Source organism: Anomaloglossus baeobatrachus, unplaced genomic scaffold (genome assembly GCF_048569485.1).
Source record: "Anomaloglossus baeobatrachus isolate aAnoBae1 unplaced genomic scaffold, aAnoBae1.hap1 Scaffold_4646, whole genome shotgun sequence".
NCBI classification, from domain to species: domain Eukaryota; kingdom Metazoa; phylum Chordata; class Amphibia; order Anura; family Aromobatidae; genus Anomaloglossus; species Anomaloglossus baeobatrachus.
Window position 1 is genome coordinate 12,113 of NW_027443988.1, and position 19,066 is coordinate 31,178.

Here is a 19,066-nt window from a genome sequence, read left to right on the forward strand (position 1 = left end):
GTGGATCAGCCTGCGGCAATCCTGGATAGACATCCTCTCCCTCTTCAAGATGAGCCGGTTCCTGGCGACCCAAATAGCGTCCTTAAAGCAGTTCATAAGGCGCCAAGCCTCCTGGATGGCTCCAACGGTGTGAGTCCCAGGGAAGAGTCCATAAAGTACGGAATGGTACGATAGGCTCCCTCTGGGGACGGAGTTCCTCAGGTCATCCTCCAGGGCAACCAACAGGCGCTGTGCGAAACGGCAGTCCCAAAAGGCGTGCAGCGATGTTTCCTCCACGAAGGGGCACCTTGGGCAGTACCGGGTTTTGCACAGGTTCCGGGCGTGCATGAATGACCGGACGGGCAGTCCGCCCTGTATCGCCATCCATGACAAGTCCTTGTGCCCGTTGGTCAATCCAGCCGATGACACGTTTGTCCAAACAGTCTCCAGTGTGTTGTGATGAAGTCCTGGAATGTTCTCCATTTCGTCCTTGGCTCTGATGAGTTTGTGGATAGTCTTTGGCTTCCACAAATCAGGCTTGAGTCCCTCCAGTTGGTGTTCCCTCACAAACCGAACCACGTCTCCGTAGAACCATGGCGCCGTCCAGTTGTAGGGGAAGGAGCTGTCCCACTTGTCCCAGCCTATCCGTCTCCAAAGGGGGAGCAGGAAGAAGCGAGACATGGACCCACCCGCGGAACCTCTCTTGACTCGCAGAGTTCGGCGAACGCAGTCACATACGAAGGAGGATCGCAGGAGGGTGGGGATATCGGGTACGCCCTTCCCACCCTTGCGAGGATCCTTGTACATGATGCTCCGCTTTACTCTGTCCATCTTGGATCCCCAGACAAAACGAAACACCGTCCTGGTAATGGCCCTGCACACGGTGGCAAGGGGGGGCCAGGCCTGGGCCGTGTACTGCAGCACGGGCAGTACCTCGTTACGCAGGACCAGTGCTTTGCCCTCACAGGTGAGGCGTCTGAGGCTCCACAGACCGATCCGTTGGGTGATCTTGGTCAAGCGTTCCTCCCAGGACTTGAGGGCTGCTCCTTCCTTCCCGAACCAGACTCCAAGAACCTTGATGAAATCCGGCTGGATGCTGAAAGGGAAGGGGGCGGAAGAGGCCGGCTGCCAGTCCCCGAAGAGCATGGCTTCCGACTTCCCGCAGTTGACTTTGGCTCCCGAAGCCCATCCGAAGGTCTCACAGGTCTGGACGAGGGTGTCGACTGAGCGCCGGTCCGCGCAGAAGACGGTCACGTCGTCCATGTAGAGCGAGCACTTGACCTCGAAGCGTTCTGGTCCTGGTGCGGTGATCCCTCTGATCTCTCCATTCCGCCGGATAGCCTCTGCAAAGAGTTCTATAACACAAACAAAAAGAAGAGGTGACAGAGGACAGCCTTGTCTGACCCCTGAGAGGACCGGGAAGGGGTCAGTCTTCCAGCCGTTTACCAACACCGAGCTGTGAATATCAAAATACATTAGTTGGACATACAAACAAAACATGTTACCCAAACCTAACCTGTGCAGAGCTTTGCCCAGGAACTCATGGGAAACACGGTCGAAGGCCTTTTCCTGATCCAACGAGATCAGGGCTGCGTGCACCCGGCGGGCTTTGATGTACTCGACCGTGTCCCGCATGAGAGCCAGGCTGTCTGCGATGCGACGTCCGGGGATGCCGCAGGTCTGATCCGGGTGGATGATCCGTCCGATAACCGTCTTCAGTCTCGTTGCCATCGTCTTGGCCAGGATCTTGTAGTCGACATTCAGAAGGGTGATGGGACGCCAATTCTTCAGGTCGCACCTCTCTCCTTTACGCTTGTACAGGATCGTGACCATTCCTTCCCTCAGAGATGGAGGCATTCTGCCCTCCACCACCATCTCCTCATACAGCCCTAACAGGTCCGGACAGATTAGGTCTCCCAGCGCTACATAGAGCTCTGCTGGGAGGCCGTCACTGCCCGGTGTCCTGCCAGAACTAAAGGATTTGGCGGCCGAGAGCAGCTCGTCCACCGTCAGAGGAACGTCCATGGCCGCCGCGTCTGCAGGGTCAAGATGGTTAGTGATACCTGACAGGAACTTATCGGCGGCCTCGGGGTCAGTAGTCTTGCGGGCGTAGAGTTCGCTGTAGAAGTCGCTGACGACCTTCATCACATTCTCTTTCCCGCGTCGTATGCTTCCACTCTCGTCTCGTAGTTCATTCATGGGCGTGTGACCGGCGTGGAGTTTCCTGAAAAAGAACGAGTTACATTTCTCACCCTTCTCCAGGTTCTCCACTTTGGAACGGAAGACAATTCGCTCGGACTCCTCCTCGAAGTGCCTTTTCAGGCTCCTCTTAGTCTCCTCCAGCTCCTCTCTCACGTCCCAGCCGCATCGAAGAAGGTCCTGCAGGGAACGCAGCTCACGCTGGAGTCTCCTGAAGTCCCTCCTCTTCAGACACGCCTGTTGTTGACTCTTTGCCTGAAAGAAGAAACGGAACTCGAGTTTAACGTATTCCCACCAGTCAGAAACAGACTGGAAGCCCGCCTTGTATGCCCGCCACGTGGAGTAGGCAGCTCTAAGCTCCTCCAGAATCTCACCCTTTTCCAGCAGAGAGCAGTTCAGCTTCCAGGAGCCCGGGCCAATGGGGAAGCCATGGCCCAGCACACCTTGAAAGTGAATGGCTCTGTGGTCAGAGAAGAAGCAGGGGACCATCGAGTGCCCACTCCGCCCAACCGCCCGAGAGGTAAACACAAAGTCAATCCTGGAACGCAGCGAGCCATCGGATCGGCACCATGAATAGTTCACGGATCCGTGTCCGATGGAGCCAACAACGTCCACAAGAGAGGCTTCGGTCATCATCTCAATGAGCAGTTTGGATGTGACGTCCAACTTGGCAGCCGTTCCAGAACTGCGTCCATCCTCCTCAATCGGGCAGTTGAAATCCCCGGCCATCACTACCGTCCTGGTGGTAGCGAGCTGAGGGCGCAGGGCTTGGAGGAGCTCCAGTCGATCGCTCTTCACAGGAGAAGCATACACATTGATGAACCTGACAGGTTCTCCCGCCCAGGTGCCATCCACGAGCAGTAACCTGCCGCAGACGATTTCCTGAACAGAGTCCAATGTGAAGGCGCTTCCCCTGATCAGCACGGCGACCCCCGCGGACCTACAGTCGCCCCCGCCAGACCAGTAGGATGGGCCATGGGTCCACTCCCTGGCCAGATGGTTGAAGGACCTAGAGGAGGGAAGGGAGCATTCCTGCAGGAAAAATACATCACTAGACTGAGTGTTAAGGAACGCAAAAATTGTCTGACGTCGGAACTTGTCTCTGATGCTCCTAACATTAATGGAAAAGATGTTAATGTTAGCAGTCATTGGAGGAAAGAGAAAGTTAGAGCAGGCGGTGTGCCTTAGTTACCACTCCGGTCGGGCGGTTCTTCCTCTTTGGCACCTGCTGGTAAGGGTATCTCCAGCAGACCCTCTTCTTCTAGCTGATCGAGCAGGGATGGTGCCTCAGTGGCTTCCGACTCCTCCATTTCTTCTTCGGCCACAAGGGACTCCACCATCTGCTCCAACACGTCCGGTTCTGGGAGGAGGCCATCCTCCTCTTCCTGGGGTGGATTGGGGTCCACAATGAACAGCTTGGAAGGTTCTGCGACAGGACTATCTTCCACCTTCCTTTTCCTTTGGCCTGTACCTGAGGAGACAAGAGCTGGAAAATCCTCCTCGGTGAAAAGTGCAAGAGTGCTGAGGCCCTCTGCTCTCATGGTCTGGGGAGGGAGAGTGGGCTTTGGGGGGGGGGGGTGAGGAGACCAACTGAGGAGTAGGGAAATGAGGTGGAGGTAGTGGAATCCTCAGTAGGGTTGGCCGGGGGGGGAGGGGTTTGGACAGGGGTGACAGGGGGGGGGACCAGGGAGGGGGCAACAGTTTTCTTACCCTTCTTTTCCCTGGACTCCGTGGCTGCTGGGGCATCGGCTGGAGCCACGGTCGCTGGGTTCTTGGCCGCCTTGTCCTTGGCCTCTGTGGCCTTGGTCGTAGCTGCCTTGGTCGACGAAGCTGTGACTACCTGATACTGGGTCGCCGCGGCAACCCTTGCCCAGGATTTCTCCCGCTGTGGGCAGTCCTTGTAAAGGTGGTCCGCCTGTCCACATAGGTTGCAAGTCTTCTTCTTTGGGCAGTCCTTGGAGCTGTGTCCTGTCACCCGGCAAACCCTGCAGGCGTCCTCCTTGCAGGTCTTCATCGAATGCCCTTTCCCGCCACATTTCCTGCAGTTGTGTGGCATGTCCGGGTAGTAGATGAGACCAAAGGAGTTTCCCAGAGAGAATGTCGGGGGCAGGTGCTGGAGACCATCCTCGGATGCTGGTTCCCTGTAGAGTCGAACGGTTACTGACCACTTACCCGTCCAGAATCCGTTGCCGTTAAGGATGTGGGATGGCTCCCTCACCACTGTGCAGAGACGTCCCAGGAACGTGGAGATGTCTCTTCCTGGGGTGTGCGGGTTCCGCATGGAGACCGTGATCCTCTTCTCATCCCTCTGTATAGGACAGGATCCTAAAAAAGAATGAAAAGGGGAGTCCGGCATCGCTGCGTTCATCGCCTCCCAGTATCTCCTGCAGGCATTCACCGTGGCAAAGGTTACCAGAAAAATGCCAGTCATGAAGGTCTGGACACTCAGGGTTTCCGCCCTGGAGAAGCCCTGATCCAGAATCATCTTCTTGCAGAACACGTCGCTGGACATGTCCGGCAACCTACCATCCACCGCCTTCAGCTTCAGGGCGACCGTCTGCCGCATCCAAGGCTCCAGGGTTGGAGCCTTTTCAGGCGGCGTCCGGGCTCCCTCCGGCTGGCTGGCGTCGGAGGTAGGGGCCTCTTGAGCCGAAGAAGCCTCTGGATGAGCCTTCCTGGAGGTCCCTGGGTCCTGAGCCTTCCTGGCTGCCTTCTCTGGCTTGCTTGCCATGGCTGGTTCCTGCTTGAGTTCCCGGAGCTGGATCTTGGATTCTTCTCCGGGTGTCTTCTCCCGCTGTGTTCCTCCTCGAAGTTCCTCTGGTCTCCCCAAGTCTTCTCCGAGCCTTCGTCTTCTTGCTTCTTTCTGCCAAGCTCTTCTTCCGTCCGATCTCCCTCTTTCGGTCTCGGCTGGGCTTCGGAGCTTGTCTCCCTGATCGTATCTCGTCAAGTGTAGCTAGCTCAGTTTGTTCTGATAAGAACAGATACTACACTTGATCTTAGCCAAAAGGCCGAGAAGCGATAACCAGAATTGGTTTGGGCCTCGAGTGGCACCCTGGCCTATGCCGGACACATCTTAGGGAGAGAGAGCGAGAGGGAGACAAACCCACGCCTACACAAGACATTTTGTCACCCAAGCCAACCCTTGAAAAGGCTGCTTTGCAGAGCCAAAACAAGAAGAATGGTGCGTTTTGCAGCCGCCGCCCACTGCAATGAATCTGAATAACTCCTCCTTTAGGGCGCAAGCAACTCCCCTCCCCCTTGCAGTCTTTCCAATTCACGATACAAAAAGACGGACAGGACAGGTTGCCTGACTTTCCGTCACTGCCACCCTTTGCCATCCTTACCCGTAGAAAGCCCTTTCATCATCCCCAAACCCTAATCTTTTCCCTTTCCTTCCCAGCCCCCAAACCCTGCCCTCTGTACCTTTCTCACCACCCGCTTCCCTTCTCCTGTCATCCCCCTACCACCCGGGAAAAAAAGAGATTGCCCCCTCCTTCCACTAGCCCACCCTCCCACCCAAAGAACAACTTCTTCTGCGCAGCTTGTTTTCTAGGCAGCAGCGCTATTGTGATGTCATCGGGGGGCATTGTGACAAGCCGCCAGTGTTCCGTCTCTTCATGTTGTGCACAGTTCAAACGGAAAATACATCAACAGGCAGACTACAGAAAAGCTTACTATCAAAGGTTAGAGGGGGGCTTTCTCAGAGGGCTTTTTACAGTTTTTCTATTCCCAATTAGCCGTTTAAGTGTACTTATTGAAAGTAGTAATTCTTTCATAGGCCGCCCTTTCTTAGTATTTGACGTTCCTTATATTGCGGTATGAGGCTTCGCAGTAGGTTGCAAACATTCATCACCCATGACTGTCCCCAATTGAGCTCAGAAGCTCAATGTCTATCATGACCTCTCTTTTAGAATGTCCAAGAGCAAGCAAACTATTCCTCCAGGAGAGGGCGCCAACAGACTACTAAAGAGATCATCATTACTCAAAGAAAACCCCAAAAACCAATGCATGATAGGAATAAACAGGTAACTTTCTTTGGAGTGGAAGCGGAGAGATCGCACCAGATGCCAATTCTAGATGTTATCACACCTGTGGTCACTGCAGCAGCAGGTGAATCCACTTTGTCCAAAAGGGATCTATTCCATTCAATTGCAAATGATCTAGATAAGACAGAGAACTGCAGCACGGGGACATAGCCGAGTTGGTCAGGTTGAGTGGTGATGAGTTTGCTATTTGGATGAATAAAGAAAGTCAAAAGTGTGAAAGATAAAAAACAAAAGGAGGAAGTGTGAAAAGTGAATGGGCCAAATTGAGGTGCATATGAAGACGTATGCTTTCTTCCAATTCATTAAATCGGGCTAATATGAATCAGGTGAATTGAGTTCTGCTTTTGGAAACTGGGTTAAGAAGGGGTGCACCGTTCCTGGAGGTACTGCAATACCAGGTCAATGCGTGGAGTGGACAGAGCAAGCTCTTTTTCCATCTCCCTGTTCTAAAAATCCATTTAATATATGGTCCCCAGATAGGGGACGTATCAGATATTAAACTGATAAGAACAGATACTACACTTGATCTTAGCCAAAAGGCCGAGAAGCGATAACCAGAATTGGTTTGGGCCTCGAGTGGCACCCTGGCCTATGCCGGACACATCTTAGGGAGAGAGAGCGAGAGGGAGACAAACCCACGCCTACACAAGACATTTTGTCACCCAAGCCAACCCTTGAAAAGGCTGCTTTGCAGAGCCAAAACAAGAAGAATGGTGCGTTTTGCAGCCGCCGCCCACTGCAATGAATCTGAATAACTCCTCCTTTAGGGCGCAAGCAACTCCCCTCCCCCTTGCAGTCTTTCCAATTCACGATACAAAAAGACGGACAGGACAGGTTGCCTGACTTTCCGTCACTGCCACCCTTTGCCATCCTTACCCGTAGAAAGCCCTTTCATCATCCCCAAACCCTAATCTTTTCCCTTTCCTTCCCAGCCCCCAAACCCTGCCCTCTGTACCTTTCTCACCACCCGCTTCCCTTCTCCTGTCATCCCCCTACCACCCGGGAAAAAAAGAGATTGCCCCCTCCTTCCACTAGCCCACCCTCCCACCCAAAGAACAACTTCTTCTGCGCAGCTTGTTTTCTAGGCAGCAGCGCTATTGTGATGTCATCGGGGGGCATTGTGACAAGCCGCCAGTGTTCCGTCTCTTCATGTTGTGCACAGTTCAAACGGAAAATACATCAACAGGCAGACTACAGAAAAGCTTACTATCAAAGGTTAGAGGGGGGCTTTCTCAGAGGGCTTTTTACAGTTTTTCTATTCCCAATTAGCCGTTTAAGTGTACTTATTGAAAGTAGTAATTCTTTCATAGGCCGCCCTTTCTTAGTATTTGACGTTCCTTATATTGCGGTATGAGGCTTCGCAGTAGGTTGCAAACATTCATCACCCATGACTGTCCCCAATTGAGCTCAGAAGCTCAATGTCTATCATGACCTCTCTTTTAGAATGTCCAAGAGCAAGCAAACTATTCCTCCAGGAGAGGGCGCCAACAGACTACTAAAGAGATCATCATTACTCAAAGAAAACCCCAAAAACCAATGCATGATAGGAATAAACAGGTAACTTTCTTTGGAGTGGAAGCGGAGAGATCGCACCAGATGCCAATTCTAGATGTTATCACACCTGTGGTCACTGCAGCAGCAGGTGAATCCACTTTGTCCAAAAGGGATCTATTCCATTCAATTGCAAATGATCTAGATAAGACAGAGAACTGCAGCACGGGGACATAGCCGAGTTGGTCAGGTTGAGTGGTGATGAGTTTGCTATTTGGATGAATAAAGAAAGTCAAAAGTGTGAAAGATAAAAAACAAAAGGAGGAAGTGTGAAAAGTGAATGGGCCAAATTGAGGTGCATATGAAGACGTATGCTTTCTTCCAATTCATTAAATCGGGCTAATATGAATCAGGTGAATTGAGTTCTGCTTTTGGAAACTGGGTTAAGAAGGGGTGCACCGTTCCTGGAGGTACTGCAATACCAGGTCAATGCGTGGAGTGGACAGAGCAAGCTCTTTTTCCATCTCCCTGTTCTAAAAATCCATTTAATATATGGTCCCCAGATAGGGGACGTATCAGATATTAAACTGATAAGAACAGATACTACACTTGATCTTAGCCAAAAGGCCGAGAAGCGATAACCAGAATTGGTTTGGGCCTCGAGTGGCACCCTGGCCTATGCCGGACACATCTTAGGGAGAGAGAGCGAGAGGGAGACAAACCCACGCCTACACAAGACATTTTGTCACCCAAGCCAACCCTTGAAAAGGCTGCTTTGCAGAGCCAAAACAAGAAGAATGGTGCGTTTTGCAGCCGCCGCCCACTGCAATGAATCTGAATAACTCCTCCTTTAGGGCGCAAGCAACTCCCCTCCCCCTTGCAGTCTTTCCAATTCACGATACAAAAAGACGGACAGGACAGGTTGCCTGACTTTCCGTCACTGCCACCCTTTGCCATCCTTACCCGTAGAAAGCCCTTTCATCATCCCCAAACCCTAATCTTTTCCCTTTCCTTCCCAGCCCCCAAACCCTGCCCTCTGTACCTTTCTCACCACCCGCTTCCCTTCTCCTGTCATCCCCCTACCACCCGGGAAAAAAAGAGATTGCCCCCTCCTTCCACTAGCCCACCCTCCCACCCAAAGAACAACTTCTTCTGCGCAGCTTGTTTTCTAGGCAGCAGCGCTATTGTGATGTCATCGGGGGGCATTGTGACAAGCCGCCAGTGTTCCGTCTCTTCATGTTGTGCACAGTTCAAACGGAAAATACATCAACAGGCAGACTACAGAAAAGCTTACTATCAAAGGTTAGAGGGGGGCTTTCTCAGAGGGCTTTTTACAGTTTTTCTATTCCCAATTAGCCGTTTAAGTGTACTTATTGAAAGTAGTAATTCTTTCATAGGCCGCCCTTTCTTAGTATTTGACGTTCCTTATATTGCGGTATGAGGCTTCGCAGTAGGTTGCAAACATTCATCACCCATGACTGTCCCCAATTGAGCTCAGAAGCTCAATGTCTATCATGACCTCTCTTTTAGAATGTCCAAGAGCAAGCAAACTATTCCTCCAGGAGAGGGCGCCAACAGACTACTAAAGAGATCATCATTACTCAAAGAAAACCCCAAAAACCAATGCATGATAGGAATAAACAGGTAACTTTCTTTGGAGTGGAAGCGGAGAGATCGCACCAGATGCCAATTCTAGATGTTATCACACCTGTGGTCACTGCAGCAGCAGGTGAATCCACTTTGTCCAAAAGGGATCTATTCCATTCAATTGCAAATGATCTAGATAAGACAGAGAACTGCAGCACGGGGACATAGCCGAGTTGGTCAGGTTGAGTGGTGATGAGTTTGCTATTTGGATGAATAAAGAAAGTCAAAAGTGTGAAAGATAAAAAACAAAAGGAGGAAGTGTGAAAAGTGAATGGGCCAAATTGAGGTGCATATGAAGACGTATGCTTTCTTCCAATTCATTAAATCGGGCTAATATGAATCAGGTGAATTGAGTTCTGCTTTTGGAAACTGGGTTAAGAAGGGGTGCACCGTTCCTGGAGGTACTGCAATACCAGGTCAATGCGTGGAGTGGACAGAGCAAGCTCTTTTTCCATCTCCCTGTTCTAAAAATCCATTTAATATATGGTCCCCAGATAGGGGACGTATCAGATATTAAACTGATAAGAACAGATACTACACTTGATCTTAGCCAAAAGGCCGAGAAGCGATAACCAGAATTGGTTTGGGCCTCGAGTGGCACCCTGGCCTATGCCGGACACATCTTAGGGAGAGAGAGCGAGAGGGAGACAAACCCACGCCTACACAAGACATTTTGTCACCCAAGCCAACCCTTGAAAAGGCTGCTTTGCAGAGCCAAAACAAGAAGAATGGTGCGTTTTGCAGCCGCCGCCCACTGCAATGAATCTGAATAACTCCTCCTTTAGGGCGCAAGCAACTCCCCTCCCCCTTGCAGTCTTTCCAATTCACGATACAAAAAGACGGACAGGACAGGTTGCCTGACTTTCCGTCACTGCCACCCTTTGCCATCCTTACCCGTAGAAAGCCCTTTCATCATCCCCAAACCCTAATCTTTTCCCTTTCCTTCCCAGCCCCCAAACCCTGCCCTCTGTACCTTTCTCACCACCCGCTTCCCTTCTCCTGTCATCCCCCTACCACCCGGGAAAAAAAGAGATTGCCCCCTCCTTCCACTAGCCCACCCTCCCACCCAAAGAACAACTTCTTCTGCGCAGCTTGTTTTCTAGGCAGCAGCGCTATTGTGATGTCATCGGGGGGCATTGTGACAAGCCGCCAGTGTTCCGTCTCTTCATGTTGTGCACAGTTCAAACGGAAAATACATCAACAGGCAGACTACAGAAAAGCTTACTATCAAAGGTTAGAGGGGGGCTTTCTCAGAGGGCTTTTTACAGTTTTTCTATTCCCAATTAGCCGTTTAAGTGTACTTATTGAAAGTAGTAATTCTTTCATAGGCCGCCCTTTCTTAGTATTTGACGTTCCTTATATTGCGGTATGAGGCTTCGCAGTAGGTTGCAAACATTCATCACCCATGACTGTCCCCAATTGAGCTCAGAAGCTCAATGTCTATCATGACCTCTCTTTTAGAATGTCCAAGAGCAAGCAAACTATTCCTCCAGGAGAGGGCGCCAACAGACTACTAAAGAGATCATCATTACTCAAAGAAAACCCCAAAAACCAATGCATGATAGGAATAAACAGGTAACTTTCTTTGGAGTGGAAGCGGAGAGATCGCACCAGATGCCAATTCTAGATGTTATCACACCTGTGGTCACTGCAGCAGCAGGTGAATCCACTTTGTCCAAAAGGGATCTATTCCATTCAATTGCAAATGATCTAGATAAGACAGAGAACTGCAGCACGGGGACATAGCCGAGTTGGTCAGGTTGAGTGGTGATGAGTTTGCTATTTGGATGAATAAAGAAAGTCAAAAGTGTGAAAGATAAAAAACAAAAGGAGGAAGTGTGAAAAGTGAATGGGCCAAATTGAGGTGCATATGAAGACGTATGCTTTCTTCCAATTCATTAAATCGGGCTAATATGAATCAGGTGAATTGAGTTCTGCTTTTGGAAACTGGGTTAAGAAGGGGTGCACCGTTCCTGGAGGTACTGCAATACCAGGTCAATGCGTGGAGTGGACAGAGCAAGCTCTTTTTCCATCTCCCTGTTCTAAAAATCCATTTAATATATGGTCCCCAGATAGGGGACGTATCAGATATTAAACTGATAAGAACAGATACTACACTTGATCTTAGCCAAAAGGCCGAGAAGCGATAACCAGAATTGGTTTGGGCCTCGAGTGGCACCCTGGCCTATGCCGGACACATCTTAGGGAGAGAGAGCGAGAGGGAGACAAACCCACGCCTACACAAGACATTTTGTCACCCAAGCCAACCCTTGAAAAGGCTGCTTTGCAGAGCCAAAACAAGAAGAATGGTGCGTTTTGCAGCCGCCGCCCACTGCAATGAATCTGAATAACTCCTCCTTTAGGGCGCAAGCAACTCCCCTCCCCCTTGCAGTCTTTCCAATTCACGATACAAAAAGACGGACAGGACAGGTTGCCTGACTTTCCGTCACTGCCACCCTTTGCCATCCTTACCCGTAGAAAGCCCTTTCATCATCCCCAAACCCTAATCTTTTCCCTTTCCTTCCCAGCCCCCAAACCCTGCCCTCTGTACCTTTCTCACCACCCGCTTCCCTTCTCCTGTCATCCCCCTACCACCCGGGAAAAAAAGAGATTGCCCCCTCCTTCCACTAGCCCACCCTCCCACCCAAAGAACAACTTCTTCTGCGCAGCTTGTTTTCTAGGCAGCAGCGCTATTGTGATGTCATCGGGGGGCATTGTGACAAGCCGCCAGTGTTCCGTCTCTTCATGTTGTGCACAGTTCAAACGGAAAATACATCAACAGGCAGACTACAGAAAAGCTTACTATCAAAGGTTAGAGGGGGGCTTTCTCAGAGGGCTTTTTACAGTTTTTCTATTCCCAATTAGCCGTTTAAGTGTACTTATTGAAAGTAGTAATTCTTTCATAGGCCGCCCTTTCTTAGTATTTGACGTTCCTTATATTGCGGTATGAGGCTTCGCAGTAGGTTGCAAACATTCATCACCCATGACTGTCCCCAATTGAGCTCAGAAGCTCAATGTCTATCATGACCTCTCTTTTAGAATGTCCAAGAGCAAGCAAACTATTCCTCCAGGAGAGGGCGCCAACAGACTACTAAAGAGATCATCATTACTCAAAGAAAACCCCAAAAACCAATGCATGATAGGAATAAACAGGTAACTTTCTTTGGAGTGGAAGCGGAGAGATCGCACCAGATGCCAATTCTAGATGTTATCACACCTGTGGTCACTGCAGCAGCAGGTGAATCCACTTTGTCCAAAAGGGATCTATTCCATTCAATTGCAAATGATCTAGATAAGACAGAGAACTGCAGCACGGGGACATAGCCGAGTTGGTCAGGTTGAGTGGTGATGAGTTTGCTATTTGGATGAATAAAGAAAGTCAAAAGTGTGAAAGATAAAAAACAAAAGGAGGAAGTGTGAAAAGTGAATGGGCCAAATTGAGGTGCATATGAAGACGTATGCTTTCTTCCAATTCATTAAATCGGGCTAATATGAATCAGGTGAATTGAGTTCTGCTTTTGGAAACTGGGTTAAGAAGGGGTGCACCGTTCCTGGAGGTACTGCAATACCAGGTCAATGCGTGGAGTGGACAGAGCAAGCTCTTTTTCCATCTCCCTGTTCTAAAAATCCATTTAATATATGGTCCCCAGATAGGGGACGTATCAGATATTAAACTGATAAGAACAGATACTACACTTGATCTTAGCCAAAAGGCCGAGAAGCGATAACCAGAATTGGTTTGGGCCTCGAGTGGCACCCTGGCCTATGCCGGACACATCTTAGGGAGAGAGAGCGAGAGGGAGACAAACCCACGCCTACACAAGACATTTTGTCACCCAAGCCAACCCTTGAAAAGGCTGCTTTGCAGAGCCAAAACAAGAAGAATGGTGCGTTTTGCAGCCGCCGCCCACTGCAATGAATCTGAATAACTCCTCCTTTAGGGCGCAAGCAACTCCCCTCCCCCTTGCAGTCTTTCCAATTCACGATACAAAAAGACGGACAGGACAGGTTGCCTGACTTTCCGTCACTGCCACCCTTTGCCATCCTTACCCGTAGAAAGCCCTTTCATCATCCCCAAACCCTAATCTTTTCCCTTTCCTTCCCAGCCCCCAAACCCTGCCCTCTGTACCTTTCTCACCACCCGCTTCCCTTCTCCTGTCATCCCCCTACCACCCGGGAAAAAAAGAGATTGCCCCCTCCTTCCACTAGCCCACCCTCCCACCCAAAGAACAACTTCTTCTGCGCAGCTTGTTTTCTAGGCAGCAGCGCTATTGTGATGTCATCGGGGGGCATTGTGACAAGCCGCCAGTGTTCCGTCTCTTCATGTTGTGCACAGTTCAAACGGAAAATACATCAACAGGCAGACTACAGAAAAGCTTACTATCAAAGGTTAGAGGGGGGCTTTCTCAGAGGGCTTTTTACAGTTTTTCTATTCCCAATTAGCCGTTTAAGTGTACTTATTGAAAGTAGTAATTCTTTCATAGGCCGCCCTTTCTTAGTATTTGACGTTCCTTATATTGCGGTATGAGGCTTCGCAGTAGGTTGCAAACATTCATCACCCATGACTGTCCCCAATTGAGCTCAGAAGCTCAATGTCTATCATGACCTCTCTTTTAGAATGTCCAAGAGCAAGCAAACTATTCCTCCAGGAGAGGGCGCCAACAGACTACTAAAGAGATCATCATTACTCAAAGAAAACCCCAAAAACCAATGCATGATAGGAATAAACAGGTAACTTTCTTTGGAGTGGAAGCGGAGAGATCGCACCAGATGCCAATTCTAGATGTTATCACACCTGTGGTCACTGCAGCAGCAGGTGAATCCACTTTGTCCAAAAGGGATCTATTCCATTCAATTGCAAATGATCTAGATAAGACAGAGAACTGCAGCACGGGGACATAGCCGAGTTGGTCAGGTTGAGTGGTGATGAGTTTGCTATTTGGATGAATAAAGAAAGTCAAAAGTGTGAAAGATAAAAAACAAAAGGAGGAAGTGTGAAAAGTGAATGGGCCAAATTGAGGTGCATATGAAGACGTATGCTTTCTTCCAATTCATTAAATCGGGCTAATATGAATCAGGTGAATTGAGTTCTGCTTTTGGAAACTGGGTTAAGAAGGGGTGCACCGTTCCTGGAGGTACTGCAATACCAGGTCAATGCGTGGAGTGGACAGAGCAAGCTCTTTTTCCATCTCCCTGTTCTAAAAATCCATTTAATATATGGTCCCCAGATAGGGGACGTATCAGATATTAAACTGATAAGAACAGATACTACACTTGATCTTAGCCAAAAGGCCGAGAAGCGATAACCAGAATTGGTTTGGGCCTCGAGTGGCACCCTGGCCTATGCCGGACACATCTTAGGGAGAGAGAGCGAGAGGGAGACAAACCCACGCCTACACAAGACATTTTGTCACCCAAGCCAACCCTTGAAAAGGCTGCTTTGCAGAGCCAAAACAAGAAGAATGGTGCGTTTTGCAGCCGCCGCCCACTGCAATGAATCTGAATAACTCCTCCTTTAGGGCGCAAGCAACTCCCCTCCCCCTTGCAGTCTTTCCAATTCACGATACAAAAAGACGGACAGGACAGGTTGCCTGACTTTCCGTCACTGCCACCCTTTGCCATCCTTACCCGTAGAAAGCCCTTTCATCATCCCCAAACCCTAATCTTTTCCCTTTCCTTCCCAGCCCCCAAACCCTGCCCTCTGTACCTTTCTCACCACCCGCTTCCCTTCTCCTGTCATCCCCCTACCACCCGGGAAAAAAAGAGATTGCCCCCTCCTTCCACTAGCCCACCCTCCCACCCAAAGAACAACTTCTTCTGCGCAGCTTGTTTTCTAGGCAGCAGCGCTATTGTGATGTCATCGGGGGGCATTGTGACAAGCCGCCAGTGTTCCGTCTCTTCATGTTGTGCACAGTTCAAACGGAAAATACATCAACAGGCAGACTACAGAAAAGCTTACTATCAAAGGTTAGAGGGGGGCTTTCTCAGAGGGCTTTTTACAGTTTTTCTATTCCCAATTAGCCGTTTAAGTGTACTTATTGAAAGTAGTAATTCTTTCATAGGCCGCCCTTTCTTAGTATTTGACGTTCCTTATATTGCGGTATGAGGCTTCGCAGTAGGTTGCAAACATTCATCACCCATGACTGTCCCCAATTGAGCTCAGAAGCTCAATGTCTATCATGACCTCTCTTTTAGAATGTCCAAGAGCAAGCAAACTATTCCTCCAGGAGAGGGCGCCAACAGACTACTAAAGAGATCATCATTACTCAAAGAAAACCCCAAAAACCAATGCATGATAGGAATAAACAGGTAACTTTCTTTGGAGTGGAAGCGGAGAGATCGCACCAGATGCCAATTCTAGATGTTATCACACCTGTGGTCACTGCAGCAGCAGGTGAATCCACTTTGTCCAAAAGGGATCTATTCCATTCAATTGCAAATGATCTAGATAAGACAGAGAACTGCAGCACGGGGACATAGCCGAGTTGGTCAGGTTGAGTGGTGATGAGTTTGCTATTTGGATGAATAAAGAAAGTCAAAAGTGTGAAAGATAAAAAACAAAAGGAGGAAGTGTGAAAAGTGAATGGGCCAAATTGAGGTGCATATGAAGACGTATGCTTTCTTCCAATTCATTAAATCGGGCTAATATGAATCAGGTGAATTGAGTTCTGCTTTTGGAAACTGGGTTAAGAAGGGGTGCACCGTTCCTGGAGGTACTGCAATACCAGGTCAATGCGTGGAGTGGACAGAGCAAGCTCTTTTTCCATCTCCCTGTTCTAAAAATCCATTTAATATATGGTCCCCAGATAGGGGACGTATCAGATATTAAACTGATAAGAACAGATACTACACTTGATCTTAGCCAAAAGGCCGAGAAGCGATAACCAGAATTGGTTTGGGCCTCGAGTGGCACCCTGGCCTATGCCGGACACATCTTAGGGAGAGAGAGCGAGAGGGAGACAAACCCACGCCTACACAAGACATTTTGTCACCCAAGCCAACCCTTGAAAAGGCTGCTTTGCAGAGCCAAAACAAGAAGAATGGTGCGTTTTGCAGCCGCCGCCCACTGCAATGAATCTGAAAAACTCCTCCTTTAGGGCGCAAGCAACTCCCCTCCCCCTTGCAGTCTTTCCAATTCACGATACAAAAAGACGGACAGGACAGGTTGCCTGACTTTCCGTCACTGCCACCCTTTGCCATCCTTACCCGTAGAAAGCCCTTTCATCATCCCCAAACCCTAATCTTTTCCCTTTCCTTCCCAGCCCCCAAACCCTGCCCTCTGTACCTTTCTCACCACCCGCTTCCCTTCTCCTGTCATCCCCCTACCACCCGGGAAAAAAAGAGATTGCCCCCTCCTTCCACTAGCCCACCCTCCCACCCAAAGAACAACTTCTTCTGCGCAGCTTGTTTTCTAGGCAGCAGCGCTATTGTGATGTCATCGGGGGGCATTGTGACAAGCCGCCAGTGTTCCGTCTCTTCATGTTGTGCACAGTTCAAACGGAAAATACATCAACAGGCAGACTACAGAAAAGCTTACTATCAAAGGTTAGAGGGGGGCTTTCTCAGAGGGCTTTTTACAGTTTTTCTATTCCCAATTAGCCGTTTAAGTGTACTTATTGAAAGTAGTAATTCTTTCATAGGCCGCCCTTTCTTAGTATTTGACGTTCCTTATATTGCGGTATGAGGCTTCGCAGTAGGTTGCAAACATTCATCACCCATGACTGTCCCCAATTGAGCTCAGAAGCTCAATGTCTATCATGACCTCTCTTTTAGAATGTCCAAGAGCAAGCAAACTATTCCTCCAGGAGAGGGCGCCAACAGACTACTAAAGAGATCATCATTACTCAAAGAAAACCCCAAAAACCAATGCATGATAGGAATAAACAGGTAACTTTCTTTGGAGTGGAAGCGGAGAGATCGCACCAGATGCCAATTCTAGATGTTATCACACCTGTGGTCACTGCAGCAGCAGGTGAATCCACTTTGTCCAAAAGGGATCTATTCCATTCAATTGCAAATGATCTAGATAAGACAGAGAACTGCAGCACGGGGACATAGCCGAGTTGGTCAGGTTGAGTGGTGATGAGTTTGCTATTTGGATGAATAAAGAAAGTCAAAAGTGTGAAAGATAAAAAACAAAAGGAGGAAGTGTGAAAAGTGAATGGGCCAAATTGAGGTGCATATGAAGACGTATGCTTTCTTCCAATTCATTAAATCGGGCTAATATGAATCAGGTGAATTGAGTTCTGCTTTTGGAAACTGGGTTAAGAAGGGGTGCACCGTTCCTGGAGGTACTGCAATACCAGGTCAATGCGTGGAGTGGACAGAGCAAGCTCTTTTTCCATCTCCCTGTTCTAAAAATCCATTTAATATATGGTCCCCAGATAGGGGACGTATCAGATATTAAACTGATAAGAACAGATACTACACTTGATCTTAGCCAAAAGGCCGAGAAGCGATAACCAGAATTGGTTTGGGCCTCGAGTGGCACCCTGGCCTATGCCGGACACATCTTAGGGAGAGAGAGCGAGAGGGAGACAAACCCACGCCTACACAAGACATTTTGTCACCCAAGCCAACCCTTGAAAAGGCTGCTTTGCAGAGCCAAAACAAGAAGAATGGTGCGTTTTGCAGCCGCCGCCCACTGCAATGAATCTGAATAACTCCTCCTTTAGGGCGCAAGCAACTCCCCTCCCCCTTGCAGTCTTTCCAATTCACGATACAAAAAGACGGACAGGACAGGTTGCCTGACTTTCCGTCACTGCCACCCTTTGCCATCCTTACCCGTAGAAAGCCCTTTCATCATCCCCAAACCCTAATCTTTTCCCTTTCCTTCCCAGCCCCCAAACCCTGCCCTCTGTACCTTTCTCACCACCCGCTTCCCTTCTCCTGTCATCCCCCTACCACCCGGGAAAAAAAGAGATTGCCCCCTCCTTCCACTAGCCCACCCTCCCACCCAAAGAACAACTTCTTCTGCGCAGCTTGTTTTCTAGGCAGCAGCGCTATTGTGATGTCATCGGGGGGCATTGTGACAAGCCGCCAGTGTTCCGTCTCTTCATGTTGTGCACAGTTCAAACGGAAAATACATCAACAGGCAGACTACAGAAAAGCTTACTATCAAAGGTTAGAGGGGGGCTTTCTCAGAGGGCTTTTTACAGTTTTTCTATTCCCAATTAGCCGTTTAAGTGTACTTATTGAAAGTAGTAATTCTTTCATAGGCCGCCCTTTCTTAGTATTTGACGTTCCTTATATTGCGGTATGAGGCTTCGCAGTAGGTTGCAAACATTCATCACCCATGACTGTCCCCAATTGAGCTCAGAAGCTCAATGTCTATCATGACCTCTCTTTTAGAATGTCCAAGAGCAAGCAAACTATTCCTCCAGGAGAGGGCGCCAACAGACTACTAAAGAGATCATCATTACTCAAAGAAAACCCCAAAAACCAATGCATGATAGGAATAAACAGGTAACTTTCTTTGGAGTGGAAGCGGAGAGATCGCACCAGATGCCAATTCTAGATGTTATCACACCTGTGGTCACTGCAGCAGCAGGTGAATCCACTTTGTCCAAAAGGGATCTATTCCATTCAATTGCAAATGATCTAGATAAGACAGAGAACTGCAGCACGGGGACATAGCCGAGTTGGTCAGGTTGAGTGGTGATGAGTTTGCTATTTGGATGAATAAAGAAAGTCAAAAGTGTGAA

At 49.2% G+C, this 19,066-nt stretch overlaps 8 non-coding genes and 1 pseudogene across 8 annotated transcripts; all 9 read right to left on the minus strand.

The window, feature by feature from the left end:
- Positions 1–5,094: 5,094 nt before the first annotated feature.
- On the minus strand, positions 5,095–5,198 carry LOC142280948 (U2 spliceosomal RNA; annotated as a pseudogene).
- A 1,387-nt stretch (positions 5,199–6,585) lies between these two features.
- Positions 6,586–6,776, minus strand: LOC142280938 (U2 spliceosomal RNA). The gene has a single exon (XR_012743106.1). It is a non-coding gene; the product is annotated as a U2 spliceosomal RNA (small nuclear RNA).
- A 1,387-nt stretch (positions 6,777–8,163) lies between these two features.
- LOC142280939 (U2 spliceosomal RNA) lies at positions 8,164–8,354 on the minus strand. Its single transcript, XR_012743107.1, has one exon. It is a non-coding gene; the product is annotated as a U2 spliceosomal RNA (small nuclear RNA).
- A 1,387-nt stretch (positions 8,355–9,741) lies between these two features.
- Positions 9,742–9,932, minus strand: LOC142280940 (U2 spliceosomal RNA). The gene has a single exon (XR_012743108.1). It is a non-coding gene; the product is annotated as a U2 spliceosomal RNA (small nuclear RNA).
- Positions 9,933–11,319: 1,387 nt separating this feature from the next.
- Positions 11,320–11,510, minus strand: LOC142280941 (U2 spliceosomal RNA). The gene has a single exon (XR_012743109.1). It is a non-coding gene; the product is annotated as a U2 spliceosomal RNA (small nuclear RNA).
- A 1,387-nt stretch (positions 11,511–12,897) lies between these two features.
- LOC142280942 (U2 spliceosomal RNA) lies at positions 12,898–13,088 on the minus strand. The gene has a single exon (XR_012743110.1). It is a non-coding gene; the product is annotated as a U2 spliceosomal RNA (small nuclear RNA).
- A 1,387-nt stretch (positions 13,089–14,475) lies between these two features.
- On the minus strand, positions 14,476–14,666 carry LOC142280943 (U2 spliceosomal RNA). Its single transcript, XR_012743111.1, has one exon. It is a non-coding gene; the product is annotated as a U2 spliceosomal RNA (small nuclear RNA).
- Positions 14,667–16,053: 1,387 nt separating this feature from the next.
- On the minus strand, positions 16,054–16,244 carry LOC142280944 (U2 spliceosomal RNA). Its single transcript, XR_012743112.1, has one exon. It is a non-coding gene; the product is annotated as a U2 spliceosomal RNA (small nuclear RNA).
- Positions 16,245–17,631: 1,387 nt separating this feature from the next.
- Positions 17,632–17,822, minus strand: LOC142280945 (U2 spliceosomal RNA). Its single transcript, XR_012743113.1, has one exon. It is a non-coding gene; the product is annotated as a U2 spliceosomal RNA (small nuclear RNA).
- Positions 17,823–19,066: the final 1,244 nt, after the last annotated feature.